A 23162-nucleotide genomic window follows, 5' to 3' on the forward strand; every position below is an offset into this window, starting at 1 on the left:
AAAACTAGGACCCTTGATCTCCTCCCCCTTGTCCACAGAAGAGGACAGGGCTGACCCAGAAGAGTTTCAATTTGTAAGCATCTGGCTTAGGAAAGTTGGAGCTAAGAAGTGTTAGATTATTACTTCACCAATTCTCATCTTAAGACAGGAAAACTGAGGCCCAGGGAGAGTAGGTTGTTTAATAAAGGTTACAAATCGACTGAGTGGCTAAAGTAAGTATCCTAATGAATTCTTCTAAACTTCCACTTATACCTCTGACTCATTTTTTAACCCCTCCTGATTCATCTCTAAACTAATTAAAATGCCTGGTCTTTAGGTTAACTGTCGTCTCTTTATCCATCTCTTAGTGTGTTTCCTTCAGAACTTTAATTTTACACCAAATGTGCCTGTAGAAGTAAAACTTCAGAGGAGATAGACATGCAATAAAATCCTATATAATAAAAGCATAATATGCAAATCGACCGAACGGCGGAACGACTGGTCGGCGAGCAGGTGGCGCCAGGCCAGCCAAGGTGTGTGCCAGCAGGCAGAGGGAGGGGACAGCGATCCGCGGCGGCGGAGGAGGGGTTGGGGAGGGCTAGCTGCCTCCGTCCCCTGATCTGCCCACCCAGTAGCGATCAGGTGTCAGGGCTAGCTGAGGGACCCCGCCCCCCAGTGCATGAATTTTTGTGCACTGGGCCTCTAGTCTTTAATAATTCAATTAAGTACTGGGCTGAATGCATTCTGATTCTTCCAAATCACAGCACACAGAGTGAACAGCAGGTATGGTTTATTATAATGATGATGATTAGCATTATTACTATTATTAACATCATCACCAATTTGGCTTCCATGTGTGAATCGGGTCTTAACAGTGTGTCTTAAAAGCCTGAGCTGCTGTTCTTGCCCTGAGGGAGGAAGGCAGCACCCCGGTGGCTCCTCAAAGCAACACCCAGGTGGCTCCTGAGGCTGAACCCTTTGTGACAGTCGGGGAGGACTTTTGGAGGGAAGCCCCCGCCCCAGCATGCTGCTGGGTGGAGCTGCTGAAAAAGCTTAATTAAATTCCTTCTAGAAAAACAGAGCTCCCCGGTGGCATTCAAGCGCAATTTAGAGAGGCCAGAGAAATTCACAGCCTGGGGCCCAATGTCTGCCTGGTGTGAACCAACCAGTTTACAAAGCACTCTGAGAGGTAGGGGGTCGCAGTAACAGGCAGGTTTTACAAAGTTAAAAGGAAACAAAACAAAACAGAAAGAAGAAGGTGGAGAGGAAAGAAAAGACAGACGCTAGCACGACTTGACAGCTGATATGTCCTGGAAACATCTCATATCTCTCATCTCTCTTTTCCAGTCTCCCCGATAATAAGATTTATCTCCATTTTCTAGAAACAGACACTTTCTAGAAACAGACATTTTCTAGAAACAGACATTTTCTAGAAACAGGCCAGGCATGTCCAGGATCGGACAGCAACAAAGTGGCAGAACCAACTGAACCCACACCCTTTGATTCCTTACCTTGTGAGTGCACCTTCCACAGCCCCACATGGGGAAACTGAACCCCTCAATTAAATGAATTGAGTAACATTGATTAATAAGATTATATCGGTTTCAAGTATACAATTCTATGATACATCATCTATATATTGCATTATGTGCCCACCACCCAAAGTCAAATCTTCTGACCCCTTTTCTACCCCCACCCCCAAAAATGTTTTACATGATCAGCAAGGTCGCAGAGCTGCTAAACAGCAGGGCTGGCATCTGCCTGTGATTCAGATCTCAAGCTTGTGTGTTTAACAAGGTGTTTTGTTTGCTGATGAAAAACAAAAGTGCAGTGGAAGAAGAAGAGATGACACACATAAATTTACTTATTTAGATGACATTTGTTAACTTGGATTGGGGGTGTGGTTTGCCGGAAGAGGTCCCTAAACTAAAACTTCAAACACACTATGAAATCACAAATCAAATGAACAAATAGGGTCTGAAATGAAGTAAATCCAGGAGGCTATGCTGATTAGCGAACAAACCCAATATTTCTCTTCGTGACCTTAATCAAGTCTTTAAAACAACTTAATTTTTTTGAATAATGTTCATAATACAATATTCAAAAGATATAATATGAAAAGTCACTTTCTCTCCCTCCTCTGACCCCTAGCAAGCCTGACCGCCCATGAAGGATCCAGAAGACCTTGATTCAGCCTGAACAGTGAGGCTTCTAGGTGCTCTTTACATGGTCTGATTTCAGAAGTGTGGAAAGATGCAAAGCTTTGTCTAAAATAGATCTGCACAGGTCTGGCACCACCTTCCCCTTGGACCTAACAGGAAATTCCTCCCAGCGAGGGATAATCCTTACAGTAAGCAAAGATAGGAACGTTACTTCCAAGACTACACAGGAAAAGGGTAACTGTCAAACTCAACAGTTTTACCTAGAGGCATTTCTGTTCAACAACCTAACTGCCATCTTTTCCTGTGATGTGTTCTCTCCACTCTCTTCCTCAAAACGAACAGCCTTCTGGGGAAGCTCTAAGGCAAGCATGTCAAACTCAGGGCCACTGGACCCCAAGCCACAAGTTTGACATGTTTGCTCAAATCTGACTTCAGGATTTGAAGTGTACCTCATTTTTCCCATGGCCCCACATTTTCTCAAAGAGCCAGCTTGACACAAACAAGTTTTGCTAATGGGTGAAATGTGAGGAATTTACAATCGAATGGCTTTCTCCTTTCCCCAATTACCCTGTTTCTCACCTCTCAAGAGCATAATTTATGAAGACTCAGCCTTCGCTCCCTTTTGAAAGAAATGGAAAGAAAAAGGTGGAGAAGCTCTCTTAGGATGCTACCAACTCTCCACTGTTAATCTGGTCCTCTTTAGATTTACAATTGAAATAGCCGAGGGGGTAGAGTTTACACCTGTTTTGTCTGTGCCTTTCCAAGACCGAAGGAAGGCTTTGTCCAACTTGATTGCTCTTTTAAAGATTCTGCCCTGTCTGTACTTGTCTTTGGCAAACTCCTCCAACAACATCTGCCCGGGCAGTTGCCTTCACTTCTTCACTTGCTTTTGGTCTCTGTTGAAATTGTAATTAGGGGCCATTATCTGCTCCTGAATAGGCACATTCAAATGCCCCTTCTCAGTCATTCCTGACTCCCAGAGGACCCTACTGAATTTATTACTACAAACCACACCCTAAGGGATGGTTCTTTTTCTTTCTTTCTTTTTTTAATTAAATAAAGATTAATTACACAACAGCATAGCAACATTAATACAGTTCTAAATAAAAGGCAGGAAAAGTCACCCACAATGCCCACTACCCCCCCAAAGATAAATATTCATATAGTTCATCTTGTAAAATGTTATGCAACATTTGAAAACAATGAGATAAATCTATAGGCATGAAAAAAAAAACCCATAGTAATTACAAAGTGAATAGCATGTTGAAATCTGTGTACTTATGGATTTGTGTACTTATGAAAGTCTATCAAAAATAAAATGACCTAGCCAGTGTGGCTCAGTCGTTGAGCGTCAACCTATGAATCAGGAGGTCACAGTTCAATTCCCGGTCAGGGCACATGCCCAGTTGCAGGCTCGATCCCCAATGGGGCCGGGTGGGGGTGGGGGGGGAAGTGCAGAAAGCAGCCGATTATTCTCTCTCATCATTGATGTTTCTATCTCTCTCTCCCTCTCCCTTCCTCTCTAAAGTCAATAAAAATTTTTTAAAATAGAATGGATAATTAATTTCATTTTATATTATTCATAAAATGAACTATTGTACAGCAATAAAAATGAGGGAACTATTGCTATGTGCAATGTGGAGAAACTTCACAAAAATAACATCAAGGGAAATAAACCAGACACACATACAAAAGAGTACATACTCCATGATTCTATTTCTGTGTATTGCAAAACTATCCTCTTGAGGAAGGAAAAGGGGGGCAATGATTGGGAAGGAGCATGAAGGCTTTTGGGTACTGGTAATGTCTATTTTTTTACCTGGGTGGTGGTGATATGGATGTGTTTATTTTCAGCATTTCACTGGTCTGTGTACTTATGATTTGGGCACACTTTTACATGTGTGTTATACATAAATTTAAAATTAAGAGTAAAAAAGACATGGGAGATGTATTTAATTAACAACTCAATGTGTAGTTTCTGATTTTGAATTAAAGTTTTACCATTTTGTCATTTAGGATTAGAATTACTGTTGATTCATAGTAAATAATCTTTATTATATTTAAGTATTTTCCTGGAGTTCTTGTTACATGGGGATTTAACTAGAAGGGATGCTAAATACACTGTAGGGATGTGGGGGAAAGGGTATTTTCATGTACTGCGATTGTAATATATAATGGAAAGCAATCAGGCAACATCTATTATTTTAAAAACATTTATGCCCTTTGATCCAACAATCTCAGTTCTAAGAATCTATCCTGTTGAAGTAAAACCATGAGTTTCAATAAAACTATTGAAGTATAAACAGGGTGAAACACATGTACAAGGATATTTATTAGTGCAGCGTTGTACGTGACAACACACAAACTGTAAGTACTATGCATGCCCATCAATAGGGGAATAGCTGAAAAAATTATAGTACATCCACATTTTAGAAGATCCATTAAAGGGAATGAATTGGTACTCCACCAGCTGATTTAGAGAGATTTTACACAAGAAATTGTTTTAATTAAAAGAGGCAAAATGTAGTCACTTTTCAAATGACAAAAATATCTATATTGAATATGCGTGTATTTGTGATTTGTCTACATGTGATTATATGAGCATGGAGAAAAATGTTAACAGCTAGGATGCTAAAATGATTGCTAGAGGTGTAAGAGCTGGTGGGGTGACAGAGGAGGAGGGGACAAGAGGGAGTGAGTCAAGGGGAAAAAGAAAACAAGAACCAAAGGATGTTCTGAAAGCTCTATGAGACAGTAATCTATCACAGATGAAAAATCAAACACAGTCCAAGGGGCATTATTAGATTGTACTGTGTCTAGATCAAAGACTGTAATCATTGCAGTGTACTTTACGCTGTTCAGATCAAATGGACATACTGTATCAATTTTGGGACACCACACTAAAACAAACAAAAAGAAATAATTGTTTTTCTTGTTATAAGAGGGATGGTTAAGAATCAGGAAAGCTGGGTTCCAATTTCTTTTCAGCCACTGATTTAGCTGGGTACCCTTGGCAACTTACTTAATCCCTCTTGTCTCTTCATGTGTACAAAGGAAATAATTATAGTTCCTATCTCTCGGGGTTACCGTAGGAAAGTTATATACACAGGCCAAGACTGGCATCTAGAGTAAACTCAATAAAAAGAATTGCTGTTGTCCTTGTTACTAAATATTCATTGTAAGATTGGAATTTACATATAAGGAGGAAAATAAAAACAGAACCATAATCTTACCTTCCAGAGTTAACTGTGGTTAATTTTCAAGTGTTCGTGCATTTAATTACTCGATGTGATTTGAAAAATCATTGCAAGACCTGGTGACAGCTTATTGGGATGCATTACCAACCACCAAATGGTGAAGGGTTGTGACATGGAGAGGCGTAGACAATTCTCTGAGGCGCCAAAGAACCTCAAGAAGCAAGTGTTACAATGAGAGCTGTCCAGCACCGAGATGGGCTGCCCGACTCCATGGGGAGCTCCTTCTTATAACAAATAACAGTCTTGGCTGGTGACCATTTGTCAGAACTGCCAGTATTGGACGAGAGGTTAAGCTATTTAAAACTCTCCCTAAAGCTAACATTTTATGATCAAGAAACACTTGCTGAAGGTACACATACATTAGATTCACCGCCCTCTTAAGACAACCGGTGTGGTTCTTGCTATAATACTGGGTGGGAAGGACAGTTCTAAATTCATCCCGTGAAAGTCAAGAGGAAATTCCTGGCATAGGTCAGGTAAAGGGCCTCTCCCTCATACAAAACTAAGGACGTGCAATTCCACCAATGAACTAATTCAATGTGAAGAACGAAATCAAAGAGAGGGGTGGGCCTGAAAAAGGTTTACATTTTACCTTTAGGTGCTGTTTGTCTTCTTAATACTTATGGTCTCTCCCTGGAAAAAAGTCCTGATCTGGCAAAAATTCATAGTAATTCCTCAGAGGCAAGGGAAAAGAACAAACAAACAAACAAAAAATACATTCATGTGGTTGGGAAAAAACCTAAGAACATGGTGTTGGTGGGAGACGAGGCTAAAGGTCTATGCAAGAACCACCCAGGTGCTTTTGATGTTTGATCAATTATTATTATATTATGCTTCCTGCTACAAATGTAGCTACAATCTCTGTAACAGGATGTTTAAAAAGATTAAAGAGAAGCTGTAGTGGGGTCCTGAGGTGATAAGAGTCCCTAGAATATGTATTTTTGGACATTTAGAGTATAAGTTCCTGTACATTCTTAAAATAAACCATTTATTTGTTTTTCTGTTTTTTGTTTTTTGAAGAAACAAGTAAAATTTGTATTTCAATATGGCTGCTTCCTGCCCACAGTGATATAGAAATAACAAAGCAAAGAGAGGTTCTATCATGCTGGTTTTTCATCAGCTTTGACTTATGTCCCTATATTAGGTAATATCTTATCCCTACATTAGAAAAATGTTTGGATTTATTTAGATTAAACTTGTTCATCAGAAAATGGATTATTCTATTTTGGAGAGTTGGGTGGAATTTGTGAGCTCAATGACTCAATGTGAAGTTAAAGAAACAAACAATTTTGGGTGCCCTCTCCCTCCCGGGAGCAAGCTCCAGCCATTCCCGTTCCCCTCCTCTTCCCCCACAGGCGCATGCCTCCTAAACTCTAAGGGACCCCATGAGACTGACAACCAGGGGAGCAGTGGGCAGCAACAGCTCATCCCGGGCTAACCCCCTGAACCTGTCTCTAAGGTACTCTTTTCTCTGACTTCTCAGTGAGCCAAAGCAGCCTCACCTAGACTCATTTCTTTCCTAGAGCATTTCTAGAGAGGGAAAGCAGCCCCGCCTAGGCTCTCTTGTTATTTCTTCTATCCTAAACCCTTTCTTTCATCACTGTCTCCAGCTTTAAAAAATATACTCAAAAGGAAGGAAGGAAAGAAGGAAGAAAGGAAAGAAGGGAGGGAGGGTAGAGGAGTCTGTGGAATTGAAGTTGGTATGGGCTGAACTGACTTAGGGTTACAGGAGTGTTCTCAAACACAGGGAATGACTCACTGGTATTTAAGACTTCCTGCCATGTGGGCTGCTTATCTTAACTCACACCATACATTTTCACTGGGTATCCAATAATAGCATTTGGAGGCATGTTCTCACAACTTCTGACATTAGTCATGAATAAGCTGCTTGTTACTTTCAATTCTTTTTTCTAGCAACTTAGGCCAATGTCTAGTGTGTGCTTGTACACTCTCTCTCTTTAAAGACTCTCTCAGTGTATGTATCTATTTATTTATATATATATATATATTTTTTTTTTAATATATTTTATTGATTTTTTTACAGAGAGGAAGGGAGAGGGATAGAGAGTTAGAAACATCGATCAGCTGCCTCCTGCACACTCCCCACTGGGGATGTGCCCGCAACCAAGGTACATGCCCTTGACCGTAATCGAACCTGGGACCCTTCAATCCGCAGTCCGATGCTCTATCCACCGAGCCAAACGGGTTAGGGCTTATTTATATATTTTTCTGAAATGTTTTGTCTTTGAGAATAAGTTGCAGACATGATGCCCTCTCCCCCTACTTCAGTGTGTATTTCCTAAAAACAAGAACAATTCTCTTTCGTAACCACAGTATATAATTATAAAAATTACGTCAATACTGATTCAATAATATTACCTAAACTACAGACCTCATTCAAATTTTGCAATTTCCCCAATAATGTCCAAAATAATAAAAGAAAATTACAGATCATGTCATGCATTCAGTTGTCGAGTAACATTGTTTCAGTCTCCATTAACCTGGAATAGATTTTTCCACACTTTGTCACCTCTCATGACCTTGGTGTATTTGAAGAGTTACAGGCCAGTGTTTTGTAGTGTTTCTCAACTTGGGCTGTCTGTTATTTCCTCATGATTGGCTTCAGATTATGCATTCTTAGCAGGAAAACCACCGAAGTGACGCTGTGGTGTCGGGCACACAGTATCAGGAGTTGATTTGTCCCATTACTGTTGAAATTACCTTTCATGACTTGGATAAGATAGTGCCCATCAGGTTTCTGCACTTTAAAATTACTATTTGGGGGGAGGGGAGGAGCATTTGAGATCACGCTTCCCAGAATATCTAATCCGTTTAGCTCAAATAAACTCTTAAAAAAATAAAATTATCATTTTTTTTCATTTTATTGTTAAAAAGTAGCTTGTGGGGAGACTCTGTAAACAATTTGTTCCTCATCAAACTTCATTCACTAGCTTTAGTACCCATTAATGATTCTTGCCTGAGTCAATTATTACTGTGATGATTGAAAATGGTGATTTTATAATTCTATAATCCTATAATCCAACTATAATTCTATAATCCCTTCTATATTTTTTAGTTGGCATTCTACTGTAAGGAAAATGTTTCTCTTCTCCATGAATTTGTTTGGCTACTTATTTATACCAGTATGGACTCATAGATTCCTATTTTATTCAATGGGTCATAATTTGTTGTTGACACTATTTATTATGATGCTAAAATTGTCCCAACACATTTGTCATTCTCTTATTATTATTATTTTTTTAATTCTCACCAAAGGGTACATTTTTATCAACTTTAGAGACAGGGGAGGGAAGAGGGAGAGAGACAGAAACATCGATGTGAGAGAGAAACATCCATCGGTTGCCTCCCTTATGCATCCAGACAAGGGACTGAACCTGCAACCTGGGTATGTACCCCAATCAGGAATCGAACGTGCAACCTTTCCATGCACAAGACAATGCTTCAATCAACTGAGCCACACTGACTAGGGCTTGTTATTCTCTTAAATGATCTGAATTAACTGTTGAATTCAGGGAACTCTTGAATACTATACCGCAGAAGCAGCACAGAAATGAAAGGACTACAATCCCATCCCAAGGAAATCATCCAAGGTAAAGAACTCCCTCATGATTTTCCTGGCTGGTGGAGACACAGGAAGCCTGGAGAGCTTTCAGTGTGAAGACTGCCCTGGCCACACTTGATCACAATGACACTATTGTCTCACAAGCTTCTTAGAATACCAGCATCTGGGTGTGGATGCTAAACTGTTTTTCCAATAGTGCTAATAGACAGGTAACCTATCATTGCCTGACTTCTCTTGTTTCCAACTGCATGCATCTGAAGGAAGACTGGCCAGGTTAGTAAATTAGTCTGTGGGTATGAGCCTGAAGGGTATTAACTAATTTGTCCATAGAATAAGCCCAAGAGTTAATGACTTTGATGTCATTATGCCCTTCCCTGCCTATTGAGCTAACTAGTCACAGACTTGTTACATTTGAACATCTTATTACTAAGTTGGTGCTTTAATAACATGCAGTTGAGATAAAATCTCCTGATTACATGAAAGTGTACATTGCAAGACAGGTAATTCCGAATTAAATCCAGAGTATATTAAATCTTCAGACTACAGACAGTGACAACAGGCTGTCTACTGTGGTTACTGAAATTGTTTCCTTTACTAGAACGCAGGCTTCATGAGAGCTGGAGCTTTGTTTTGTTTATCGCTCCATTTCCTGTTTGATTCTGCCTGCCTCATAGTAGGTGTTCAAAAAATATCAGTTGAATACTTACCTAGCAAGGGAGATGCCATGGTCACAAAGGTGGTATTCCCAGAGCGAGGTTTATCCATTGCACTCCAGATGTGCTGATCCCCACAATTTCCCCAAGTGTGGGAAACTCGACTGCATTATTTGTGGTAGTGGGTGGCTGTGTTCATGCTCTCCTCTGAAAAAAAAAATGTTAAACATATCAAAATGTTTGGTGGCATAACATAAGGAAATTAGAAATTATTAAATGAGCCCTGGCCAGGCAGCTCAATTGGTTAGAGCATCTTCAGGAGACACCAAGGTTGCAGGTTTGATCCCACATCAAAGTGAGACAAGAACTATTTACAGAGCCAACAGGTTTCCTCAGAATGGCCTTTACACACCTCAGAAATTTATAGATAACTGGATCATTTAAGTACACTGTGTGGGATTTTGTTCCAAAGGGGAAAAAAAAGTTAAAACAATTGGAAAACTGGAACACTGCAAAAACACTTGGAAGACTGGAATTTGATTCAGATCATAGGAGAATGCATGTAATTGTTCAGGCACCTTTAGGTGGAAGTTTTTATTTGCTAAAGGAGCTGAATCATGAATTCTCCCTAAATGTATAGGAGGACAAATTAAAAAAAAAAAACAGAATTCATGTAAATGAATTTGCTTTGAAAGGGCTAAGAACCATGTGCATGACCGCCTATAGTTGACATCTAAAGAGTATGAAGTAATAGATAGATGTCTATTTGAAGCCAGGACTGCCTTGTAGGAATGGGAAGAGAAAATGGCAAATGTCTTCCAGTTAATAGAGAAAGACGTGATATTACTTGAAGCTCCAGCAATAGAAGACAGACTACAAGATAAAGTTCAAGAAACTAGTGAAGCATTGAGAACGGCTGGTATCAAAGGATAGGGTTCTTACTGGAGATAAACATGAAACAGCTGTTAGTGTGAGTTTATCATGTGGGCATTTTCACAAAACCATGAATATGGTTGAACTTATAAACCAGAAATTAGACAGTGAGTGTGCTGAACAGCTGAGGCAGCTTGCCAGAAGAATTAGGGGGTCCTGTGATTCAGCATGGACTGGTGGTAGATGGGACCAACCTATCTCTTGCACTCAGGAAGCATAAAAAACTACGGATATTTGCAGAAACTGTTTAGCTGTATTGCATTGTCATATGGCACGACTGCAGAAAGCCAGGGAAATAAAGCTGATAAAAATCTCACCTGAGAAACCTATAACATTGGCTGTTGGTGATGGTGCTAATGATGTAACCATGAGACACATGTTGGATAGGAATCATGGGTTAAGAAGGAAGACAAGCTTCAAGAAACAGTGACTATGCAATAACTCGATTTAAATTTCTCTCCACGTTGCTTTTTGTTCCTGGTCATTTTTATTGTATTAGACTAGCTACCCTTGTACAGTATTTTTTTAAATAAGAATGTGTGCTTTATCACACCCCAATTTTTATATCAGTTCTACTGTTTGCTTTCTCAACAAACACTGTATGACTTTATACAATATTTGTTTTACTTCCCTACCTATTCTGTATATAGTCTGGAACAGCGTATAGATCCACATGTATTACAGATTACAGAACAAGCCCACTCTCTATTGAGACATTAGTAAAAACTATCAACTAAGAATTAAAACTTTTCCTTATTGGACGCTTCTGGATTTCATGGATCCTATTTTCTATATCCTATATCTATGGATCCTATATCCTATAGTCATGGTTATTATAGTCATTGTAAAGATGGCTTTTAGAAATTCATTTTGGGACCTGGATCAACCATCTTGTACTTGGAGATCTATTACATTCCATTTTGTATTTTCTTTGTTTTATGGAGGGATTCTCTGGCCATTTGGGGGCTCCCAGAATATGTACTTTGTATTTTTTCAGCTATCAAGTGGTTGTTTGGTTTGCTATATCCTCATGGTTGTTACATGTCTATTTCTTAATATTGTGAAGAAAGTATTTGACAGAAAGCTCCATCCTACAAATACTGAAAAGGCACAGCTTACTGCCCTGGTTGGGTAGCTCAGCTGGTTGGAGCATCATTCCAATATGCCAAGGTTGCGGGTTTGATCCCTGGTCCGGGCACATATAGGAAGTAACCAATGAATGCATGCATGGGTGGAGCAGCAAACCAATGTTTCTCTCTCTCTAAATTAAAAAATAAAAATGTTGGAAAAGAAAAGGCATAGTTACGGAAACAAATTCAAGTATCAAGTGCTTGGACTCCATGCATAGGTACCAACTGTTGTTCAGTTGTCACCCTGGTCAAGAATAACATCCTTGCCCTGACCTGTTTGGCTCAGTGGATAGAGCGTCGGCCTGTGGACTGAAGGGTCCCAGGTTCGATTCCGGTCAAGGGCATGTACCTTGGTTGCGGGCACATCCCCAGTGGGGGGTGTGCAGGAGGCAGCTGATCGATGTTCCTCTCTCATCAATGTTTCTAACTCTATCCTTCTCCCTTCCTCTCTGTAAAAAATCAATAAAATTTATTTTAAAAAAAAAAGAATAACACCCTTGACCCCAACATCTTCAAGAGCTATAGTTCTGAGCAAGAGGCCATTGTAGTCCATAACTTTTGCCTCATCCCTTCTCCAGCAAAGCCATGTACACAGGTTCTCATGTGCTCCATGGGCAACCTATCAGGTAACTGACAGGGAGGGTTGAACTTGTCTTGTATAATAAACTAAAGGTGTACAAATTCGTGCACCAATGGAGTCCCTCAGCCTGGCCTGTGGGATTGGGCTGAAACTGGCTCTCCAACATCGTCCAAGGGGTCCCAGATTGAGAGAGGGCTCAGGCCAGGCCGAGGGACTCCCACCAGTGCAAGACACGGGAGGTTGACTAGCCAGGGAGGGACCGCAGAAGGGCTCCAGAGGATGTCCAGCCCATCTCACTCAGTCCCAATTGGCCGGACCCCAGCAGCAAGCTAACCTACTGGTCGGAGCATCTGCCCCCTGAAGGTCAGTGCACATCATAGCAAGCAGTTGAGCAGCCTTAGCATATCATTAGGATATTACGCTTTGATTGGTTGAATGGACGACCGGACACTTAGCATATTAGGCTTTGATTATATAGGATGTGGTATACCTCAGCATAAGGTTCCCTGTCTTAAAGAATTCACCACATCCAAGAACATCCATTTCTGCACCCAATGCATACTAGACCTCTGGTCTAAAGTAATTACACCATGGTGAGTAATCTAGATTAATAACACACTTATCCTGTCTTCTGGCAACATGAGGTAGTTTTTCAAGAGCATGATTTAACTGGGTAGAAGTCATTGTCATTAAACAATGATTAGTGGCATGATGTGTTTTTTGATATTCATCTCCACTACCTCGATATACTTAGTGGTGTAATGACTGAACACTAAAGTATTTCCCTTTTCTCTTGAGTTCTTTCTCCTTAGGAAACAGACTGTGATATGCATTTCAGAGTCCAATTTCCCTGCGCAAATGAAACCAACATTGCGGGAACATTATCCAAATGACCATCAACCAAAGCTTTCACAAGACATTTGAGGCCATGTTTTGCTAGATGTTGTTTGGGTTGCTTGTGCTTTTCTCTGTATGCCACAATGTTAAAGTCAAATGTCCAGTGTGTCCTTGACTCTGTTATGGACTTGGGGGATACTAGATTGTTGATATCTGGACTTAGATCTAAGGGAATATATGATGCATCTAAGGAAATATCTTGGAAGTCACACTACTTGAACTCCATTGGCCAAGTTGCAATAGAGCAGTAGCCAGCAAGTCTTGGTGATGAGATCTTGCACAGAAGCCACGAGTTCTCCGTGCTTATGTAGATGCCCCCTAATATATTCAGCAACAAACACAATGCGCAGCTGAGATCAATATGAAAGGAGTGAATGTCTCCTTTCTCAGCTCTCATCTTGATGAATTGCTCAGTAACACCAGATTCTAAGTCAAGTCAATCTCAGGAAAGACGTATACTTTATTTACTGAGCTTATTTCCACAGCCACAGTTGGTATAGTTGTTGAGAGAGTCTCTATAGTCTGCTTACACTGCTGGGATAATTTGCTTATGGCACTGCTTGTTACTTCTTTAAAGCTCGAGGAAAGTGATGCACTATTATGTACTTCCATAACACATCCTTGATAGAAAGGTAAAATTGATTTTAGCCCTTCAAAGTAGCCATCTGTTGCAAGGACCACAGTCGCACTATCAGTCCATTCTGAGGTTTTTAGTACTGTCGGATAAGTAGATATCAAGGTCCTGCGAACGAGTCACTGATGGAACTGGAAATCACAAAGTTCATCTGCGATTTGACAGTATCAGCAAATGCAAGGAAATGGCTATAAGCCATTAAACATTCTTGGTTTGTATAATGAGATTTTAACACAACTAAAGACTGGATGAAACTTAGTTCAAACTCCCCAAAGTCACAATCCAGTGAAGTTTTTTGTATGGGCGAAGCTGATTTTCTTTATAATTTCTTACACACAAATATGCTTCTCAAAAATTGTCATAATGTCTAGACAAGAGATACAACTTTTGATTGCTTGTGATACAACTTCCTTTAAGCCTATATCACACTGCCATGCTCTGGCTGTTATTGCCCAGTGCCTGCTGCTATGACAATAACAGTGAGAGCAAGGTCTGAGAGAGGATATAAGAGATAAATATTTGATAGTATAATTCTGATGGAATCAGAGTTAATGTTGGTCACAGATTTTTTAACATGTTTATGGTGGTCAAGTTTAATTAGAGAGATTTGAGGCAAAGCTCTACTTTGGTAGAGAGTATAGGAGACTTAAGAGGCTTTTTGTTTTGTTTTGTTTTGTTTGTTTTTAAATATATTTTTATTGATTTCAGAGAGGAAGGGAGAGGGAGAGAGAGATAGAAACATCAATGATGACAGAGAATCATTGATCAGCTGCCTCCTGCACATCCCGCACTGGGGATCGAGTCCGCAACCTGGGCATGTGCCCTGACCAGTAATCAAACCGTGACCTCCTGGTTCATAGGTTGATGCTCAACCACTGAGCCATGCTGGCCAGGCTAAGAGTTTGATCAGTTCTATTGATCTGCTCGGTTGTAACTGATAACTTCTCTGTTTCCATTGTCTTCATAGGTTGGGTGTCCCAATACTAATGCTTCATATTAAGAGTAGTAAGGAAGGACAAAGAGAGAAAAAGTTATAGGCAGAGTCTCACAACCAAATAAATTAATCTTGAGTAATTGAGAAATAATTGCTGAACTAGAATACCTTTTCTGTAACCTGTGCCACTTGTTCTTGGTAGATTCTCGTATGTGACCTGACTGGGGATTGAACCCGGAACCTTGTATATCAGGACAACCGTCTAACTAACTGAGCCACCTGGCCAGGGCCCATTTGAGTTTTCTTGACTGGATAAGTCACACTGAGAGAATGACCTGCTGGAAGCACCAAGAGACCGTTCCTAAAATGAAACCAACTAGAACTTCCCAAAGGGAGATGGACAGCCCCATGGCAGAGCTCTTAGACCTGAGAGTAGGGTAGAAAGACTATACATTGGGTTATCTACAAGGCCATTTCCTTGGAAGGGTATAATGTCTTGTTAGCTTTCCTGGGACTATCAGAAAAGTCATTTAGCACTATTATCATTGAAATACTAAAACTAGGATGTAGAAAAATATATAACTTGGTCAATCAGTATTACCAATCTCATTTTGTTCTCCAACCCCTGTCTTCCTCTTATGGTTGAGGGTGTGTGTAGGGCATTTAATTTTGCTGGCCTCCTTTCTATAGACTTTTGTGGGTTCAGCAGGCTGAAATCACACTGACATGAGAAATTTTAGAGTAGAATATGGACTTTGCTCTTGAAGCAGCAATTCTATTGGTCATGAATCTACGTTTCTATTTAATGAAATTAAGTGGAGTATTGATGGGACTTCTAGAAAGACAGCTTACATAGCTGTAAAGAGAGTATGATCCCTGATGGAGCAAATGGTCAGTGAAGAGCAGATGATGCAGCAGGCACCTGGGAAAAGCATATAATTTCCAAGTAGGAAGGGGACAACTCAGAAGGGACATAAACCATTATGCCTCACCTGTTTTCTCCACTTACACTAAAGTAAGGAGGTCAGGGTAATTCTGGCATTAATTGTGATAAGCCCTGTTCTTTTGATGTGCATTAAAATCATACAGAGGACATAACTTATTACATTGGTAAGATGTCATAAGAGGGGTGGAAGAAGACTGTTCTTCAACTTCCCTCAGCCTAAAACAGCTTTGTACATTACTGTTAACAGAGCTTACGGGGCTATAGCTAAAATAATCATATATTTCACAAACTGAAAAATTTCTGCACTTCACATAGGCAAACTCATGGACATGCAATTACTTTCACATTCTTGAAATAGTAATTCATTAAGCTCATTAATAAAGGATTCAGATCTATCACTTAAATATTAAAAAGTAAGGTTTGAATTAGGGTCAGACTGGTTTATCTTTTCTTTTTCAGTTCTGGGTGGTTTTTATAGTAATCTACAATTGGATTGATACAGAGACATGGGAGTGAAAAAAATTCCTGCTACTTTTTTCCTTTTGCCTTTTAATCATTAAGTGAGCTTTGGCCAAATGATTCAGGAGGTTGTTTGCCAAGTAAAGACCAACCCTTCTGAAATTTGTCCCCAGCTTTTCCTAGACCTAGGTAAATGCCCAACGGCATAATATCTTCTATGACTCTCCTAATATCACTGATCAACTTGGAAAACATTCTGCGAGGTGAACCAAACTGTATCCATGTTCTCCCATGAAGGAGGCTAGCAAAGGGGAACCGAGACCTCTACTTTAAGAGTGAAGGCCATTGTATGTCAATTATACTTTAATTTTTTTTAAATGCTATGGTTACTTAGAAAATCTGAAAACACTAAATAAAATATGACATGAATTTGGTTTGTATGGGATCTTCAATTTTCCATATTAAATAAAAGTAAAGCTAAAAGAAAAAGAGTGAAGGCCATATTCCATTCACAAATGTTTCTATTGTTTCAGCCTAGTGAACTTTTACCCACAAAAGTCTTTCTTTGAACAGTCTGATCAAAAACAAGGTCTTTAAATTTTTTTTAGATTGTTTGCTTACAGTTAAACCTTTAGACAGAAGGCCAACTCCCAGTGGTTTCAAATAGGTTAACTTTGGACTGAAGAGATTTTTTTTAAAACTCCGCATCTTTCAAACAGACACCTGAATGATGCCAGTAAGCATGGCTTTATCTGCTCTTCTGAAGTATTTCCTATCTCCCAGAGGACACCTCAGGGCTGTACTTAAGAGAACAATGACTAATCTTCGCCCAGACCTGAAATGAGGAATGCAGCTGGTTGAGTAGTGACCTACAGATTTGGGTTGCAATGGTTAGAGCTGCAGGTAGAAAAGGATAGGGAAAGTAAATAGTGCCATGTTAAGTGTGCCTCCACATTCCTATATTAACTTGGAGCCTTCTTGTGATTCTTGCTCACATTTATCTACTGCTTTTTCAATATAGGGTCAAGGGTGGAGTTATAAAGGAAAAATTATTACTAGCTTAAAAGTCTCATACTTGGAGAAGAACCTGAACCAGGCCCTTCTGGAGCTGCATGCCCTGGACTCTACCCAAGTAGACCCTCATCTCTGTGACTTCCTGGAGAACCACTTCCGGATGAGGTGAAACTCATCAAGAAGATGGGCACTCCGAACCGGTTTAGCTCAGTGGATAGAGCGTTGGCCTGCGAACTGAGGGGTCCCGGGTTAGATTCCGGTCGAGGGCATGTACCTTGGTTGCGGGCACATCCCCAGTAGGGAGTCTGCAGGAGGCAGCTGATCGATGTTTCTCTCTCATCGATGTTTCTAACTCTCTATCCCTCTCCCTTCTTCTCTGTAAAAAATCAATAAAATATATTAAAAAAAAAAAAAAAGAAGAAGAAGATGGGCAACCACCTGACTAACATCCACAGGCTGGCTGGCCCCCAGGCTGGCCTGGGTGAATATCTCTTCAAAGGCTCACCCTCAAGCAGGACTAGGAGCCTTTGGAGCCCAGGGGCCTTTGAGAGGTCCCTCTGCATCCCCCTAGTGCAGCCGTGGGCAAACTACGGCCAGATCTGGCCAGTTTGAAATGAATAAAACTAAAAAAAAAAAAAAACCGTACCCTTTTATGTAATGATGTTTACTTTGAATTTATATTAGTTCACACAAACACTCCATACATGCTTTTGTTCTGGCCCTCCGGTACAGTTTAAGAACCCATTGTGGCCCTCGAGTCAAAAAGTTAGCCCACCCCTGCCCTAGTGTCTGGCTTTTACCTGAGCCTCTTCCCCGAAACTACTAGCCATTCTTTTAACCATCCTGAAGCCCTCTCCCATGCATTGGACCAAATGAAACAATAAAAGTTTTTTGCAGGGAAAAAAAAGTCTCATTCTTACATTTAGGAATGTTCTTTTCCTGGACTTCCTCGAGAAAACTAATCCAGTTCAGATGCACAGTTTGTTCAAGTACTTCTTTAGTATTTGAGGACCCTTAAAAAAGAATAAGGACTTTTTAGGGAGAGAAAATGGGTGGTAGAACAAAGAGAATAGCCTTTTGTAAAATTATGTTTGAAAATGATTATTTTAACTTCAAACTGTTGGTAAAATTGGCAGATTGATTTTTGTAATGCCACACTTATAGTTCAGTAATGTTTCCAGAACTCCTGAGTATTTGGAAAACAGTTCAGGGACTAGATATAAATGAATCAATAGCCATCAAAAAGTACATGCACTTTGCTCCTTAGGAGGCTGAAGTGCCCTCACACAGACATTCAATTGTGTTTAAAATAAAGAGATTGTGTCCTGAGCAGAGATACTGATAGCAGACTGCAGAGTCTATTCCAGGGGTGGGCAAACTTTTTGACTCGAGGGCCACAATGGGTTCTTAAACTGGACCAGAGGGCCGGAACAAAATCATGCATGGAGTGTTTGTGTGAACTAATATAAATTCAAAGTAAACATCATTACATAAAAGGGTACGGTCTTTTTTTTTTTAGTTTTATTCATTTCAAACGGGCCGGATCCGGCCCGCGGGCCGTAGTTTGCCCACGGCTGATTCAGATGATCTAGAAAACCATGCAACTTGGCTGGAGCTACTTAGCTCCAACAATAACTTCGTTGGATATTAACAATGATAAAATACCACTTATTGAGAACGTATTATGGTCTACTGGACTCTATTCTATGTAGCAGGTATGAATATTATCCCAAATTTACAGTTGAGAAAACAAAGATATAGATTAAGTAACCTTACATGCTCTGATTGACAGAAGCAAGTTCAAACCCACCTCTATCAATACTTAAGTCTTAACTATTTTGCTTTATTACCCTATATTCCAATTCTAATGTTTTGCTGATTTTTTTAAAAAGACAAATCTGTACTTCTCATTGCCTGATAAAGAGCACAGGGAACTATGTAATATGTTTTAGATCTACTATTTAAATCTACTATGTATACATTTAAAGAATAAGCTTCAAATCCTGGCCAGGTAGCTTAGTTGGTTAGAGCATTGTCACCATATACCAAGGTTGTGGGTTTGATCCCTGGTTGATTCTTGGCAAATACAAGAATCAATCGATGAATGCATACATAAGTAGAACAATAAATCAATGTATCTCTCTCTCTTTCTCCCCGCCCCTTCCTCTCTCTTGAAAAATCAATCAATAATTTTTTTTTAAAAGAGTAAATTTCAAATATTTAGAAATTTTATTTATACCGTGAAGGGGAAGTAAGTTTATAATTGTGAGTACACGAAGTAGAGTTTATTCTTGTATTATTATTTATTAATTATTGTGTTATTCTCCATACAAACAACTGTAAACCTACTTTTGCCCCACCCTATATATAAGACAACACCTTCGTTTATTCACATATTGGTTTAATGAAGTTTGGATTGCCTGCATATCTTTTGTTTCCCTCAACCAAGCCTCCCAGGACCCACTTTATTGCAAACTTCCTCTCCTTTGGGCTGATCAACTCATCACAGTTTGCTTGGGACTTTTCTCAGGTTTAACTATAAGTCCCCCAAGGTACCCCTCAGTCCTGGGAAAATCGGGGCAGAAGCACAAGTCCTCTCTTGGGGAGAAAGACAGAGTTGTTCAGTTTCTGTTTCTGCAGGAGCACCTCAGGTGATGGGGAAACTCTTTATCCTAAAACCTCATTTCATTTTTAGTTTTGTCACTATTGTTCAACTCTTTTGCACTCTGAACTAAAAATCTTTCTCAAAAGCCCTAGCCAGTTTGGCTCAATGAAGCTTCTTATGTTATCCCTTGGTGCTATATGGAATGAATTGAATCCTTTCCCCATGCTACTGCACATTATTTAAAGAAATTAATCATGTCCCTCAACTTTCATCTTCAAACAACATATCTAATTCTTCAACATTTCTCATATTCTTTTACCATCATGATTACTCTCTTCTTCCTCTATATTTATTGATTTCAGAGAGGAGAGAGAGAAACATCAATGATGAGAGAGAATCATTAATCTGCTGCCTCCTGCACGCCTCACACTGGGGATCGAGCCCGCAACTTGGTCATGTGCACTGACAGGAATTGAACCATGACCTCCTGGTTCATAGGTAGACACTCAACCACTGAGCCACGCTGGCCGGGCTACACTCTTCTGAATACAGTTGTTTGACCATATCCCTCTTAAATCAGTTTCTAGAATTATAGTCACCAGAGTAGAGTGGATGTGTCACCTTCTTTGTTCTAGAATCTGTGTTGCCTTTAATTCAGCTTGATATCTTAGTAATTTTCTTGGCAGTCATTAACTCAAATCAAGTTTCTATCTACTAAAACATCCAAGCATTTTTCTCTTTGCTTCTCTTAGGCTTTATTGCTTATCCTGAACATATAGTTATTCAGTTATTTTCTAGCTTGAAGAGAAGGATCTTACATTTAATTCTATTAAACTTAATGTCGCCCCCTTTTTTAGAAATCACCCATTTCCCACTTTGATTCAAAGGTTTGATAAGCATACTTTCATGTCAATGAAAGAACTGTTCAAAGGACAAGGCTTTCATTGGCAATCTTTATGTTTATTTTAGTCCACTAATTAGTTGTTAAGTTACAATAATGTAACCTATTTATATTTAACCTAATTTACTAATAACAATACATATTTCCTTACTTTATCCCATACAAGACCAACATGATAGGAACATCAGAAACAACAGAAAATGCTTTGTGACAATAAAGTATTTGCTAATTCTGTCAAAACTGAAATTGTACACCCAACCGGCATGGCTCAGTGGTTGAGAGTTGACCTATGAACCAGGAGGTCACAGTTCCATTCCAGGTCAGGGCACATGCCCAAGTTGCGGGCTCACTCCCCTGTGAAGGACGTGCAGGAAGCAGCTGATGAATGATTCTTATCTTTGATGTTTCAATCTCTCTCTCCCTCTCCCTTCCTCTCTGAAATCAATAAAAAATATATTTTTAAAAAACAACAAAAACCTGAAATTGCTTTTTATACCACACAATTCTCCACTTTATTTATTGAGCTTAGCACAGAATAAGTTTTGGTTATTAAGAAAGATTAAATCTTCTCTTTATGCAAAGATTTGTCCTTGTTAAGAATGTTTAAAAAATATATCACTTCCTCAGGTAAGCCCAAAAGTGGAATTCCAAACAGACTTAGGAATAAGTATACAGTCTTCCAAACGTATTCCTTTAAAGGGGAAGAGACATTTGGGAAGTGCAGGTTTTGCCATGTTTGTTAAACCATCAGAGACAGTTTAACCTAGTAGTCAAATACATTAACTTTGGCCTGGCTCAACTCCAGGTTCTACCACTTGCCAGCTATTTGACTTGGTGCAAATATATCAATGCACAGTGCCTAGCATCTAGTAAGAGCTCTAAAAATAAGAGCAACTACTGTGTATTAAGCATCATTTTATGTTACCCACTACATGAAGACTTAACATGCTGCCTCATTTCTTCTAACAATGCTATGAAGGAGACACTTTTATTTTCCCCAAATCACAGATGAGAAAATCACAGAAAGATTAGGCAATTGGCTTAATATACTAGTACACAAATCTGACTCCAACCCAGGATCTCAAACACTGTTGGGGTCCAGCCCCAGCAGGTCCAGGGGTTCCCAAAGGTGTGGACGGAGTCGGCGAAGAAGGAAGGACATGGGGGCAGTGTTCAGGTGATCATCATGGTTCTCTTTATTGTCCTATTACATCTATATTTATACCATTTGATCCTATAAGCATGTCTCTATAATCACATCATGGTATGCTTTGGGTAACGCTCTACAGTTCCTTGTTTCTTATCTGACCTTTGCCAAAAATCCTGTCTCTATCTAGTTCTGTCGATTTTAATCTTGTCTAGGTTAATCTCTGTATTTCATTACAAGGGCTATTCCAAGGTCATTGCTCTACTGATAGGCTACAAGGAAGTGACTGAAGGTGTTTATCCTATCCAGTAAAGGTTATGTCCTCCCAGCCTCACTGCTTGCCTTCCCTGGGCTGCCCTGTGTCAGTGGGTCTCCAGGGGTATAGGCTTTGGTGCTTTCCCTGGTGGGCAGACCCCTGGGGATGCAGGCCCAACAAGTCCCAAATTTATTGCCAACAGTCTTAGTCCAAGTTCTTCATAAGTAGTATATGGTATTTCTGTAACACTAGGGGGATTTACTGATTTATTCTCTTCCTTAGTCCTGTTAACCCCTAACCTGGGGAAACAACCTTTCTCAGGGAAGGTGGTCCTGGTTAAAACACATAGCGCTTAAGAGGGGGAGCAAACATATGTCATATACGCCAGGTCCCTTGAAACATAAGCTGTGCAGATGTTTCTTCCCTGCAGTGACTGCGTCAAGCAGCAAGGGTGGATCGGCCTCCAGCAAAACACAATTCTATCCTGCCAGTCCCTGAATATAGACAGAACCCTCACTAAGTCTGATAACTTTACAAGTCTGAGTAGGAAGGAGACTGACCACCAGCCAGTCAGGCAATTTCCAGAGACCCCAGGAGGTCCTCCATGGTATGGTCTTCCCTTGGTGATTCATCAGGCGAGGTTCTGGTCCTCAGTCCTATAGGCTCAGAAACCAATCTGTAAACACACAGACGGTGGATTCAGCTCCCACAGCGAACTCAAGCTCCCACAGACTGGTATTCAAAACCAGGCTACCAGTTATGACTCATAATAAAATTTATGAATAGAAATAGAAAGAAATATAATGGCCAAGGGCCAACACATTCATGGCCTGTGACCAGCACTTGTTCATCAGATGGTAAGAGTAGGTTGCTTGCAGAGCATGGAATGAGAAACAAGGGAGTCTGTTTTATGCTTTGAACGCTTGAGAGAGGCAAACTCAACCACCTCCAAAGCAGCATGTTACCTGCCCCCAGCGCTGAAGAGGCCAGTGCAACCTCTGACCTAAAACTCTTGGTTAAACACCAGATTTGTCTCTCAGCTGCTCTTTCTCCCCAAATTTTCAGGGCTGACCAGCTGTGACTCAGATATGT

The 23162-nt window shown here is 40.0% G+C and overlaps 1 protein-coding gene and 1 pseudogene; one reads left to right on the plus strand and one right to left on the minus strand.

The window, feature by feature from the left end:
- LOC102260366 overlaps nucleotides 1-14279 on the plus strand; it is a 41220-nt pseudogene extending 26941 nt beyond the window's left edge.
- Nucleotides 1-23162, minus strand: part of LRIG2 (leucine-rich repeats and immunoglobulin-like domains 2) — a 111212-nt gene that overhangs the window by 67754 nt on the left and 20296 nt on the right.

This window comes from Myotis brandtii, unplaced genomic scaffold (genome assembly GCF_000412655.1).
Source record: "Myotis brandtii unplaced genomic scaffold, ASM41265v1 scaffold131, whole genome shotgun sequence".
Lineage (NCBI taxonomy): Eukaryota > Metazoa > Chordata > Mammalia > Chiroptera > Vespertilionidae > Myotis > Myotis brandtii.